Raw genomic sequence first — 14,427 nt, 5'->3', positions numbered from 1 at the left:
TGGGTGGAGCCCCCGCCCCACTGGCTTTCTCAGGACTAATGGTGGCAGCAGCTCACAGCCCTGAGGCAGGAACCATCCATGCTCAGGGTTTTAAGCGCTTTTTCTCATTTTGTGCTCCCTGGGAACTGCAATTTAGAGGTGATGGAAACCAACAGAATGGCTGACCTTGGGGGATTGGCCCAAGGTCACCCGGGCTCAGGAGCGGGGCCGGGATGGACTCTCCTGGACTCTGTGCTGCAGCTCCCCCAGCCCCTGCACTTCACTGGCTCCCTGCCTATTAATTCATAATGCTAATAATTATTAGCGTAGTCATCATCGTTATCAGATGCCACTGCTTCTGGCTGGAAGGTCTGAGGCTGTGCAGGGAGGAGGGAGAGGCCTCTGTCTTCCTCCCTTCCCCACCCGCCTCCCCTGGAGAGCAGGGAATGGAACAAAACGTCCCTGGGACTGGCTTGCACCTGCTCAGAAGCTGGGGATGAGCTTAAAGCTTTCCTTGAGGAGCTTGAACCCGAGCTTGTCCTGCCGCGGTCAGAATGGGGACCCTGCTGTCCACACCTCTGGGCACCCGTCCACGCAGGCATCTTTCTCTCTGTTCCAGGGGGGCCGACACCCCGGGCCTCTCCTCTGGGGTCTCTCGCCACTTGGAGGAGAGGTGGGCTCGCCGCGAGCTCCCATCAGCTGCTGCTTTTGCTGGGCTGCCTGTGCCTTCCCTTTGAGGTTACAATTCACATTCATGGTGTCTGTGCACATTCCTGGTTCCAACGTCTTCTGCAGAAACTCCTCACCCTGTAGTCTCCCTGCCTTGCTATGCTGTGTTAGTGATCACCCACAACGACGGTGACAGGTTGCATTAAAGTCATGAAGAGCACAGCTCCTTGTGAGTGGTCCAGGATGCTCCACTTGGCCGGTGGATGGAGCAGCCACAGTGCAGGACTTCCGGGGACAGCTGTCTCTTCTCTTAAGGTCCTGGTTCAGTCTGGCTGCTGGATGCCCTATTTTTGGACTTAACTTCCCATGTGTGTCCCCAAGGGGCCTCTTCCAGGACTGTCCCAGATGAGAAGGCCTCCTGGGCCCCTCTTCCCTACTCCCCAGGGTGACTGTGAGCTCCGTGGGGCCCAGGACAGCCCCACAGGTTTCCCCGCAGAGAACTGGGCAGAGGCTGACCTCCTCAGGCACCCTGGGCCCCTGACCATTTGACGCTGCTCACTGTTCTCCAGACACTCATCCGACCTGAAGTGACAAGTGCTGGTGCCATGGCGACTGGTGCATAGCAACCCACACATTCTCCACGCCAGGGCAGGTGGCTTTATTGCTCTTAGGCTGGGTTAGTGACGGCAGCACCCGGGACAGTCACTGTAGAAGCCTCCTGGAACACAGGGCCTGACCGTCTAGGAGCGGCCATGAGAGGACAGCCCTGAGCTCTGTAGAGAGGACATGAGGTCACACGTGGGGACACGATGGCACCCACACCCCGAGCTCTGTACAGAGGACATGAGGTCACAGGTGGAGACATGATGGCACCAGTGTCCCAGCTCTGCGCAGAGGACATGAGGTCACACGTGGGGACACGATGGCACCAGTGTCCCAGCTCAGAGCAGAGGACATCAGGTCACACGTGGGGACACGATGGCACCAGTGTCCCGAGCTCTGCACAGAAGACATGAGGTCACAGGTGGGGACACGATGGCACCAGTGTCCCAAGCTCTGTGCAGAGGACGTGAGGTCACATATGGAGACATGATGGCACCCACACCCTGAGCTCCTAACAGAGGACACGCGTCACACATGGGGATACAATGCCACACATGCCCCATCTGTGATCACTGTCACCTCCCCAGCATGGCCTCACTGAGGACAACAGAGTGGCCTGGGAGGAACATACAGTCACGTCTGCACAGCCCGTGTGACTGGCGGCCGGCAGGTGGGGTGGGTCAGGTGAGAGTCACCCTGGGACCCAAACCCCACAGGCCCCCCAGACCCAATCCCCGATCACATAGAACAAGCTAGTAAGCATGTGTCCTGGATGAGCCAACCGCGCTCTCCCCACTTGGGATGTGGCTGCCCCGCAGGGGTGGGTCCCAGGGGCTGACTTGGGTTGACCAGATGGACTCTGGAGCAGGGCAGCAGCTCCGCTCTGGATGGAGTTCAGGGTTTGGTTGGAAGAAGCTGGAGCCAAGAGATGACACTGGGAAAGGGGCTCCTGGGAGGGGCCAATGAGAGGGAGAGAAGTGGGAGGACACATATTGCTGGGTCCAGGAGCAGGGTCCTCACGGGACATGGGCAGCCAGCTGGGTCAGGAGCAGGGTCCTTACAGGATGCGGGCGGCCAGCTGGGTCAGGAGCAGGAGGTGGGGCGGCAGCTGAGGGGCGTCTGCTGTGGATGACAGGGGCCAAGGGAAGAAGGAGGGAAACGTGGAGGGAAGCAGAGGTCAGTGTTGAACCCTGAGCAGGGGGTGGAGGCCAGGGAGGGGCAGAAGAGGTGGGTCTTATGGGAGGAAAACGGAAAGGGGAGGGGGAGGTGCGGGATCTGGACTGTGGGACGTGGGCTGAGGGGCGGGAGCGTAGGGAGGGGATGCAGGGGTGCCTGACCTGGAGCTCTGTCCCTCCAGCTGGCCGGGCAACAGGGCTCCAGAACCCACCTCCTGCGCGTGTCTCAGGGCAGCTTTGCAGCAGCGGGAGAGATTTAGGATCGGGGAAAAGGGAAGATTCACTGTGGGGCTTCAAAACAATCAGCAGAAACGTCCCGGGTGGGGTGAACAGCAGCTCCCAACCTCACGTTGTTGTATTACATTAGCACTGCCCATCGTGATCGAGAGCTGGGATGTGTCCGCGCCGTCTTCACAGGACGGCCTCATTCACCTTCTGAGGCAATCATGTCAATACGACAGTCATCTGCATTTTACAGGTGGGTAAACTGAGGCCAGAGCCGCACGGCTGTGGTGTGGAATCCAGCCGCAGGCCTGCCTGACCTGGAGCTGAGCTCTTGCCTCTGACGGCTCACCTGGGCTCAGTCCCCGAGACACGGGTCACGCGGCACCTGCCAGGGCTTCTGGGTTGAGATGGTTGCAGTGGACACCAGGTCGGGGAGTCCTGCCCGCCTCTCCCGGGAAGCTCCAGCGCCCCCGTTCCCGAATCCCAGCCTGCAGGGCTTCCCTTCCAGATGCAGGTGCCAGCGTTCGCGAAGCTGGGAGCAGAGCCGCCCTGGTCCATGTCTGTCTTGGTCTCTCTGCACGCTCTCAGTCACAAGCAGCATTAATCCTGGGCAATAAACTGTGGCAGACGCACTGCAGGAAAAGTCAGGGCCTGCCCCGTCCCAGCTCTGGGGTTGGGGTCCTGAGTGATGGAGCAGACGGAAGCCCCCTCGGGAGTCCAGCGGCCTGGGTCGTTACCACTGAAGTCCTCACGGATGAAAAGACTTAATTTTTCACTCAGGTGTGAAACAGACCAGGGCTTTCCGCCTTTCTGCTGCTGCGTGTGCAGGACGGACGCGGCCAGGTGTGCAGCACACACACTCCTGGGGCTGACGCGGACTCTAACCAGCCCAGACAGGTTCCCTGGGGGCGTGAATAGAGACGGCAGCCCCCGAACACCAGGACGGACGGCTCTGCCGGGAAGGACCCACCACGCGGACACGAGGCTCCTCCCCAGCACCTTCCCTCCCTCCCATGATGCTCTTGGCTCTCCCTGGGGGGCTGCCCCTCCCCACGTCCAGTCCCTGTGGGCCGGGTGGGGCCCTTGCCTTTTCACACACGTGAATCATGTGACCGGGCCGCAGAGTAAAGGCACAGCCTCCCTAGGACAGCACTCTGTGGGGTAGGGGTCACATGACCCCATCAGGGCCAAGCAGAGCAAGATAAGGACCACTGCAGAAGCTATTGGGGAAGGCGTGTGCTGTTTCTTAAGCACAGGTGAGCTGGGAGGTGCTGCAGCATTGATGGGGTCACAGTCAGAGGGGATTCCAGGGGACAGCATGTGGGGCCTGAGATGGAAGCAGCAGGAGGGAAGAGCTAAGAGCCAGAGAGAGTGAGTGCAGCAGAGAGCACGGGGGAGAGAGAGAGAGAGAGAGAGCAAGAGGGAGAGCAGGAGAGAGGAGAGAGCAGGAGAGAAAGAGAAAAAAAGAGGCCGGGCGCGGTGGCTCATGCCTGTAATCCCAGCACTTTGGGAGGCCAAAGTGGGAGGATCACGAGGTCAGGAGATTGAGACCATCCTGGCTAACACGGTGAAACCCCTTCTCTACTAAAAATACAAAAAAAAAAAAAAAAATTAGCTGGGCGCGGTGGCAGATGACTGTAGTCCCAGCTACTTGAGAGGCTGAGGCAGGAGAATGGTGTGAACCCGGGAGGCGGAGCTTGCAGTGAGCGGAGAACAGGCCACTGCACTCCAGCCTGGGGGAGATAGCAAGACTGTCAAAAAAAAAAAAAGAGAGAGAGAAAGAGAGCAGAGAGCAGGGAAGAGAGAGAGAAAGAGAGAGACCAGGAGAGAGAGAGAGCGAGCAAGGAGGAGCAGGGGAGAGACAGAGACAGAAACAGAGATGGAGCGATAGAGAGAGAGAGACGTCTCTAGAGGCCAGAATGCAGCCAAACCTGAAACCAGCTAGAATAACCTAGATTTCCTCACGATGTGAGCCAACACATTCCCGGGCATCCGCTGATTGGCATCAGGGTTTCTGATGCTCCGCAGAGAACTGCCCCCAGCTGTTCGCCCTCTCCTGACTGTGGATGGCCAAGCCAGGCATTCGCCCTGCCAGTGTGGCCCCAGCCCTCCTCTCTGGTGACACAGCGAGTTTGAAGCCTGCCAGTGTGGCCCCAGCCCTCCTCTCTGGTGACACAGCGAGTTTGAATGCAGCAAAGGTGAAGTCACCCACCGTCAATTACTCTAATGACCTTTCATTTATTAAAAAGTAAAACATTCCCAATCTGTGGCACTTGGGTATTTAGAAAAAATTACTTGTCACACCAAGAAAACCGTGGTGACACAATGGTGTGCTTCAGCGCTGTGGAGAAGAGCGGAGTGAACCTGGCTCTAGTGCTGGGCTCTGGCGCTGCCTGAGTGTGTGCTCACCACATGTCCTTGTCTTCTTCTCCAGGGAGAGCCCTGACTTATCCGAGGGAGCCACGTGCCCCTCTATCCTGCTGGTTAGGACATAAATGTCCCTGCTGCACCCGGGACTGCCTCCGTGGTGATGACGCTGGAACCTCGGGTGGGGGAGGGAGGCTCGGAAGGGCCTGTGTCCCGAAGCCTGGACCTCGTGGTGCCCTGCCTGTGGGTTAGTTTCTGCATCAGTTGCTGATATCTGTCTCTGGCACTTCCCATCAAGGGCCTGAACCTGCACACCTGGGCTCAGTCCCCGAGACACAGGTCGCGTGGCACCTGCCAGGGCTTCTGGGTTTAGATGGTTGCAGTGGACACCAGGAGAGTCGTGGGTGATGGTCAAGAACTGCTCAAGAACAATCTTAATCACACACTAAGAGCCTTATCATTGAAAGAGGGTGACATCAGGTGGGGGTTCCTCTCCCCTCCCTGGGAAGGGTGCGCAGAGCTCACTTGTGGGTGCTGGATCCTCATGGCCTCCTCTGCTTCTAAAGGATGGGGGAGGCAGGAGAACAGTTGGGGCCCAGGCTGGGGCGGGAGGAAGGTGGAGCAGACCCCATGGCCTCCAGTGGGGATGGGGCAAGGGAAGAGGTGGGGCCCAGACTGGGGGAGGAGGAAGGTGGAGCAGACCCATGGCCACCAGGGGATGGGGCAGGTGGCTCTGGGATCCCCACTCCCCCAGGCAGCCCCTGGACTAACGCAGTTGAGGGGGTGGGGAGGGGAGGTGAGATGGGGGAGGGGAGGGGAGAAGGAGGAGGGAAGAGAGGAGAGGAGAGGAGGGGAGAGGAGAGGAGAGGAGAGGAGGCCAGGCTCTGCAATCACTCACCCTCTTGTTTTCCACCCTTCCACCACAGGATGACCACACCAGAGGCCAGTACCATGTGCACGGAGCCTCCAGAAACATAAGCAGAGGAAATGTCTCGTCTTGATAAATTACCATCTGTGATATTCTGTTACAGCAGCAGAGAACAGCCTAAGACACTCCATTTCTACTAACGGGCATTTGATGCAACAGTCGTCCTGAAAATTCATGGAGAAAGTCTGCTCCGAAACCAATTTTCTGCTCCATAACATCTGCCTTTGGGGAATCTCATATAAATAAGGAATGGGGTGCAGATGTCAAAAGACAGTGGGTTCTGATGGTGTCATTCCAAATGGAGAGGGGTGACAAACGCCCATCAGAATTCAAATAAAATATAAACTTCAGAGAAAGGGAAAATGTGATGTGACCCTGCACGCTCAGCTGAATGTGGTAGAAACTGTCCTGTAGAGAAATGGAACAGGGATAAAAAAAAAGTCACCTTCCTTCATTTGCATGTATATATATAATAATTCATTTCCAGACGTGAAAGTAAGACCGAGATTTCAGCTGCTGAATTATACATCTTGATTCTTGCATACAGAAGACTCAAAAACTTTCCCCCAAAGGCCTAAATAATGATGTCCAGCCTTATTTTTCCTTCGACATACCTCACACACAAACGAGGATGGGCCATCCTTTCTGGAACTCTGTCCCCAGGACATGCGGTGAAAGCCACAGATAAAGAACCAGTGAATAGCCAAGGGTGTGCAGAAGTGTAGGCTCGTGACTCAATCGTGCAGCCACAGGGAAGGACAGAGCCAGGGCAGCCGACAGCACCGTTCCCTCTGGGCAGCACCACCAGCAGGGACCACTCTCACCATCTTTACTGGAGACACGGATCGAGGCTCCGCATGGCGACTTCAAGGGGCACAGAATGGAAAAAGGAGCAGTCACTTTAGAGTGGAGAAACCCGGCAACCAGGCTCAGCCAGGAATCAAGGTCAATGTCAGCCATGATGTCCGATCCATGACAGGGGCCCTCAATACACCGTGAGAGACAGCCACCTTACCTCTGTACACCCCAGGCGAATCAGGAGCAAAGCACTGGACAAATCCCAACGGAGCGACCATGCACGGAACACCTGGCCAGGCCTCCTCACAACTGTCAAGGTCATCAAAGCAAGGAAAGTCTGAGAAACAGTCCCAGCCAAGAGCAGCCCAAGGAGACACAATGACTGAATGTCACATGGGATCGTGGGTGGGAGCCTGGGATAGTAAAAGGACGTTGGGGAAACTAATAAAGTGTGACTGAAGTGTGGACATGGGTTAAGAGTGATGTATCCATGCAAACTCATTAACTGTGACGAATGTACCGTGGTAATGACAGAGGTTAGTGACAGGAAACGGGACAGGAGCTGCAAGGACTCTCAGAAAACCTAAAGAAAGCCATGCTAAACTAGGAAAAGTTTCTTTTCTTTTAAAACACAGGAAACAGTGGGTGTTGAGGCTGCAGAATCAGAGATGAAGACCTGTAACCCTAAAACTTTATTTCCCAGCTGAAATCGAACGTTTTACAAAAGAGGACGCTGGGGCTGGTAGGGCTGGCATTTTCCCACCACGGCCAAAGTGCTTTCACCCCAGGACAACGTCTGTGTGCACTGGGCTCTAGGGCCTTTTTGGTTTTTTTAGTTTTTTGCTTTTATGTCCCCAAAATAAGACATGTCTGTGGTTTAAAAGTGTAGAGTATAAAATACACAGTGGGGAGGAAAAGAGGTTTCTTCTTTGTCATTTTGGCCACAATGTCTCCATGTTAGCCCTCAAAGGCTGCCGCGGTCACCTGCTCTAAAAGGTCTTTCCAAAGATAGTTTCCGCCGGGCATGGTGGTGTGTGCCTGTAATCCCTGCGTCTTGGAAGGCCAAGGTAGGAGAAGATCGCTTGAGCCCGGCAGGTCAAGGCTGCAGTGAGCCATGATCATACCACTGCACTCCAGCCTGGGAGACAGAGCTAGACTGTCCCAAAAAAAAAAAAATTCAAAGATAGTCTATACAGGAACAAGTGCACGGGACCTTACAGAACCCTCATTATTTTTAATGGCTTCAGCCTGTGCTACTGTATAGGGGCCTCGTAATTTGTTTAAGCAATTCGCTATCAACAGACATTTATCTTAGTCTTTTATTACAAATCACGCCGTAATGATATCTTCGTTCAGACGTCCTTGCACACATTACAGCATTATTTTTAATGCCTGCTGGATATGCGATGAGAATGATGTACAATAACTTACATAAGGCATCCTCTATTTTAAACGTCTAGATAGTCTCCAATGTTTTCCACCATTACAAACAATGCTGTTACAATATAAATCTTTTTTTTTTTTTTTTTTTTTTTGAGACGGAGCCTCGCTCTGTCACCCAGGCTGGAGTGCACTGGCCCGATTTTTGCTCACTGCAAGCTCCGCCTCCCGGGTTTACGCCATTCTCCTGGCTCAGCCTCCCGAGTAGCTGGGACTACAGGCGCCCGCCACCTCGCCCGGCTAGTTTTTTTTTTTTTGTACTTTTTAGTAGAGACGGGGTTTCACCGTGTTAGCCAGGATGGTCTCGATCTCCTGACCTCGTGATCCGCCCGTCTCGGCCTCCCAAAGTGCTAGGATTACAGGCTTGAGCCACCGCGCCCGGCCACAATATAAATCTTCACACACACCTCTGATTGCTTTTCTTGGATGAATTTCTGGAAGGAAGTGCTGAGTGAAAACGTTTTCACTTTAAGGTTGCTTCCAGCCCTTTTATGAGGGCTGAGTCTGGGCTGTTCGCATGGTGGGGTGGGCAGGCGCCCACGAAAGGGCAGGAGGAGAGTCCTGTGAAAGAGGGGAAGGCCAAGCCGCCTCTCCAGGGTCGGGGAGGGGAGGGCGGGTGCCCGGGGCCCTGCGGGTTGTCCTCTCACAGTCCGGCTGGGCCCATTTGGGGTCCTTTCCCTCACTCTTCAGGGTGGTGCCAGACACCAGGATTCCTAGAGCTTTGGCTGTTGTCAAGGAAGAAATGTCTGCAGAGGCTTCTTCTTTTTTATTTTTTCTGAGACGGAGTCTCGCTCTGTCACCCAGGCTGGAGTGCAGTGGTGTGATCTCGGCTCACTGCAAGCTCCGCCTCCCGGGTTCACGCCATTCACCTGCCTCAGCCTCCCAAGTAGCTGGGACTACAGGTGCCCGCCACCTCGCCCGGCTAATTTTTTGCATTTTTAGTAGAAACAGGGTTTCACCATGTTAGCCAGGCTGGTCTTGATCTCCTGACCTCGTGATCTGCCCGCCTCGGCCTCCCAAAGTGCTGGGTGCAGAGGCTTCTTTAAAGAGAACCCCCATACACCTGGGAGGTACAGTGACGCATCTGACCCCGCCGAGGAGGGGGAACCAACCTGCATCGCTGAAGGTCGGCCTGAGGTGAGTTGGACCCAACACCTGCAGCTCAGGCCCTTGGGAGTGTCCTCCAGCTCTGGTGTGTGGGAAACAGCACTGCCTTCACGATTCCACCAATGGCTTTCATCTCCACCTGCCCCCGTGGCACACACTGGATCTCAGCTCCCCCAGGCACGGCAGCTGAATCTCAGGGTCTATGATGTGCTGCAGAGGCGGGGAGGCGGACAGGAGGCCACCAGATCCCTGACGTCACCTGCCCATCCAGGACAGGAAAGGATATCATCGTGCAAGGGGCCTCCGTGGGGTGTGCTGGAGTTGCCGTGTGAGCTTTCAGAGCCAGTCATTAGAGCTCTGGGAATGCACAAGCCGGGCGTTCAATGCTGCCTTTATCACAATTGCATCAGATAAACTTACCATGAAGTAAACTCTATTAAAGCAAGGGTAATAGTTACAAGCCCTCAGCTCCCAGTTATTTCACAACTGTTGCAATTAGCTGTTGAGTCTGTGGTGGCAGCGCCATGCAGTAGAGACACCAGCATCGCCCCCAGCTCCACCCTCAGGGGCATTACAGTGCAGTGGGAGGTCAGCCCTGGGCAGTGTTTACACCACAGAAGTTGGCAAATGCCACACATCCAGGCTGCTTTCTTTAGTTCACCTGAAGGGCTGGCTGTTACACACCTGCCTGCGTCCACAGAGCCTCCGTCGTCCGTTGGGGTGGGGGCTCTGCGGGGTCACTTCTGCCCGTCTCCCCGGGGTTCTTTTCCCCCAGAGGATCACTTGGCCTCCCTCTGCCACTCTTGGGGCATAGAATGACTCGCATTTGAGCCTGGGGGGCTCAGCCAGACCCTCTCTGCCTGCACACTCAGCCTTCAGCTCGTTCCGGGTCTCGCTCCCTCCCTGGCCCTCCCCAGGGGTGAGTCCAGGTCCTCGCTGCTCTGATGCCCCTTGAGCCTCGCGGGGTATCCCCTTCCTCCTGCCTCCTGCAGGGCTCACACCAGGCAGCCAAGGCAGCCCCCGTCATGTGTCTTCCAGGGCCCCTCACTCTGCAATACCACACTCCCCACCACGCACACCTCTACACTTGGAGAATCTCCTGGGTCCCAGCTGGGGCTGATTTCCCAGGAGCTGGAAGAGGGACCCCACGGGGCTAAGACCCAGACTCTGAGGGCCCCACACAGGAGGATGATGCAGTGAGGCTGGCCAGGGGTGGGCTGGGCTGAGCAGGCAGGAGCCCGGAGCTGCCTGCACTGCTGGTAGAAGTGTGGCTGCTGGGGGGTGGCGCTCAGAGGAGCAGGAAGCAAACTGGAAGCCACCAGTCCTCTGTCATTCCACCGTAGGCAGGTGTGTGCAAGTCCACCCCAAAGTCCTCTGTCATTCCACCGTAGGCAGGTGTGTGCAAGTCCACCCCAAAGTCCGAGGAAGCTGCTGAAGAAAGAGGCCGACATGTTCAGTTTCTTTAAAAGAAATATCTAATAGTGACTTACGGACAGAAGCCAGGTCTGTGTCTCAGACGACAGTGAGACGAGATGGTGGATCCCTGCCCCATCACTCCCAGACCCAGGGCTCATAGACCATAGGGAGGGGTGACTCAGAAGAGACAACTGAAGGATGGTAACCTTAAGACTGTTTGATCCAGTGGCAGGATTTAGAGTAAGTATCTGCTCCTATACAAGGAACAATCAATAAACTGGAAACGTTAGAGGCCTTCCCAGAATAGGGGTTAATCAGAAGCCAACATGGCAGATTCACATCCAACATGGAGCTGCTTTGACCTCCACAGCCCTCCAGTCTCACTGCCTCCCCCTACGGCCCCTAAGGCAGGGTCCAAGAGGGGTTTGCAGAGACCATGCCCCATGGTCACAGGCCAGCAGAGGACAGTCCCCAGCTGAGACACCACAGCCCAAAAACACACGTTTACCTTATGGTCCTGCATCCAGGGGAGAGACCAGGGGCCCACCGACCTGCCCACCCTGCAGCAGACACACCCCCTTGAAGTTTCTGATCCCAGGACTGGGAAGTGAGGAGGGGGCACCTGCTGAAACCCTTTGACAATGACAGTAGGTGAGGCAGAACAGGTCAGAGCAGGGCAGAAAGGATGCTGTAAAAAGGCCGTGCACAGAGTCCACGGCCTGCACAAGGGAGCCCGTGCACAGAGGCTGCCCACGGGCTGCAAACACAGGCTGCACACAGGCTGCAAACAGAGGCCGCGCAATGGAAGCTGCACAGAGAGGCTGCACACAAAAGCTGCACACAAAGACTTCTCACAGAAGCCGCACAGAAACTGCACAGAGAGGCTGCATACAGAGGCTTTACACGGAAGCTGCACACAGCTGCCTGTGCCTGGGGAGAGCCAGTGAAGCCTCCACTGCTAGGGTGAGTGGAATAGTCCCTTCCCCATGGAGGTCATTCCTACAAAGAGTGCCTGCTCCCTGCACGCAGACGGGACCATCGGAAGGGGCTGTGGGGCTTTTCCCTAAAATATTTAGAACAGAGATTGCAAAGTAGTGGCCTAGCAGGAAGGTGTGTTTTCTTTGGGCTGCTATTCCAACTTTTTTCTTAACGGGGGATTTCACATAAAAATCCATACTCTGAGCTTCTCCTCAGGCATCCCCAGCTGGCGCTCCTGCAGGGTGCAACTGGTGCACCCACCCCGACGCTCACCACCTCCACCTCTGCAGCAGCCTCACCTACACGGCTGGCCCCTGGCGGTACCTGAGCTTAACACTTCTGGTGTAGGGAAAACACTGCGCTGGGACTCTTGAAGAGTCAGCCTGTCTTCAGAAAGATGTAGACATTTCGAGGTTCAGAAAAGTGGAGGTTGAATGCAGAGCAGGTTGAATCGGGAACTCGGCTGCCAAGACTACCTGTTCCTCGTGGAAGGAAATCATGACGGAGTCGGGCTTGATGTCACAGGGAAAGAAAACCTTGTCCCACTTCGCTTCTGCCTCTGACATGGAAAAGCATCTTGGGTGTGGGAAAGGATGTCCCTGAGTAACAAGGGCAGTTAGATGCCACCTTCCCAACATGGTCCTTTCATGTCTGTTCAACCCACCACAAAGATGTAACTGGGCAACAGCAGTAAATACTGCACAGCTTCACACCAATTCCACAAGTCACCAGGATGCCCGTACACACGTAAGTGATTACACGTGTGCCTAAGTTAAATCCCCCCCAATAGAGACTCCGAATGCTTTTGCAATGGTGTCGGCCACAGAGCTAGCACTAAACACCTTGGCTCACTTGTCCTGTGGTCGCCACTCCCCACCCCTGGTGTCCCCTACCTGGCCCTCGCCCCTTCCCTGGTCCTGGTTTCCAATCTTGACACTCACCTCTTCCTCCATCCTTTCTCGTTTCACTAGCCTAAAGACGACAACGTTGGCCACACTGATTAGCAACAGGGTCCCTCGGTGTGGCCCCCGCGTGTGAAAATGCCCATGGTGCAGGTGCCTGTAATCGCAGCTACTTAGGAGGCAGAGACAGGAAAATCACTTGAACCCAGGAGATGGAGGCTGAAGTGAGCCAAGATCGCACCACTGCTCTCCAGCCTGGGCAACAAAAGCAAAACTCTGTCTTAAAAAAAAAAAAAAAAAAAAAAGACATGTGCACACAAGCTCACAGCAGCGCTATTTACAATTGCCCTAAAGTAAAATTACTCAAATGCCCACAGACTACTAAATAAACGATGGTGCTATCATAATGGGCCATTATTCAGCAATGAGAATGAATAAACTAGAAATAACTGTTAACCCAAAAGGAAGAAACTGAGGCAAAATTAATACAAGTAGAGAGTTTATTTGGGCCAAACCTGAGGATTGTGGCCCAGGAGCACACATTCAAGTTTCCCGAATATACACTCTGATTAGCAACCATTAAAAGTGGATTTTTAAAGGCAAAAGGGAACAAGGAGTGGGCTGATAAAAAGTTATATCAAGAATTATCTGGCCAGGCGCAGTGGCTCATGCCTGTAATCCCAACACTTTGGGAGGCCGAGGCAGGTGGATCACCTGAGCTCAGGAGTTCAAGACAAGCCTGGGCAACATGGCGAAATCCTGCCTCTACAAAACACTAGCTGGGCGTGGTGGCCCATGCCTATAATCCCAGCTACTCGGGAGGCTGAGGTAGGAGAATCGCTTGAACCTAGTAGGTGGAGGTTGCAGGGAGCCGAGATCGTACCACTGCACTCCAGCCTGGTGACAGAGCGAGACTCCGTCTCAAAAAAAAGGAAAAAAGAATTCTCATTAATCTACAGAAATAACATTGATTAGTGATTGGCTGTACCGTGTTACAAGGTAGGGTGTGGGTCACAGTGTCCAGTGTGGCGTTACTAGCTTAATTTACAGCTACTTGTGGCAACAGCCCACAGTTTGAAGAGTCGAGTACACAATTCAAAGCAAGGAGGAGCATGTGGCTGCCGCTCATTCTACGGTCTCTCTGGGCCTGATCATTAAAGGGACTTGCATTCCTCAGCCTAAAGTTCTTTACTTTTCTCATAACATACCATGATTTGGGAAAATCTCACAAACGTAAGTAAAAGACAACGGATTTAGAAGCATGCATACTATATAATTCCATTTACATAAAATATAAAAACAGGCAAAATCAACTTACCATGGTAAAAGTCAGGGTAATAGTTACCTTTAAGAAAAAAATTAATCAGCATATCAGGTAATTAGCATATCAGGTAATCAGCATATCAGGATACACGAAAAGTCCATAACTTTGTTGTTGTTGTTTGTTTGTTTTGGAGACAGAGTCTCGCTCTGTCACCCAGGCTGGAGTGCAGTGATGGGATCTTGGCTCACTGCAACCTCCAACTCCCAGGTTCAAGCAATTCTCCTGCCTCAGCCTCTCAAGTAGCCGGGATTATAGGCATGTACCGTTCGGATAATTTTTTGTATTTTTAGCAGAGACGGGGTTTTGCCATGTTGCCCAGGCTGGTCTCGAACTTCTGATCTCAGGTGATCTGCCCGCCTCAGCCTCCCAAAGTGCTGCGATTACAGGTGTCAGCCATCTCTCCCGCAAGTCCATAGCTTTTAAATGGGTAAAAGATTTTAATAGACACTTTGCTGCAGAATATATCTGGATGGCTGATGACCATAGGACAAGATGCTCAACATCATCAGTCACTAG

The 14,427-nt window shown here is 54.3% G+C and overlaps 1 long non-coding RNA gene across 3 annotated transcripts; it reads right to left on the bottom strand.

The window, feature by feature from the left end:
* Window positions 1-4,487: 4,487 nt before the first annotated feature.
* On the bottom strand, window positions 4,488-12,823 carry LOC108581176. 3 transcript variants are annotated; one of them, XR_002515930.2, is made up of 3 exons: window positions 9,297-12,823; window positions 5,917-7,053; window positions 4,488-5,578 (listed from the first exon to the last, which is right to left on the bottom strand). It is a non-coding gene; the product is annotated as an uncharacterized LOC108581176 (long non-coding RNA). The 3 variants fall into 3 exon arrangements; XR_002515932.2 differs by lacking the exon at window positions 9,297-12,823 and having other exon boundaries at window positions 5,917-6,354; window positions 6,561-8,252; XR_002515931.2 differs by lacking the exon at window positions 9,297-12,823 and having other exon boundaries at window positions 5,917-6,810; window positions 6,962-8,252.
* Window positions 12,824-14,427: the final 1,604 nt, after the last annotated feature.

Source organism: Papio anubis, chromosome 9 (genome assembly GCF_008728515.1).
Source record: "Papio anubis isolate 15944 chromosome 9, Panubis1.0, whole genome shotgun sequence".
NCBI classification, from domain to species: domain Eukaryota; kingdom Metazoa; phylum Chordata; class Mammalia; order Primates; family Cercopithecidae; genus Papio; species Papio anubis.
Note: the sequence above shows the minus strand (reverse complement) of the source record. Positions and strands in the feature narration are given on the sequence as shown.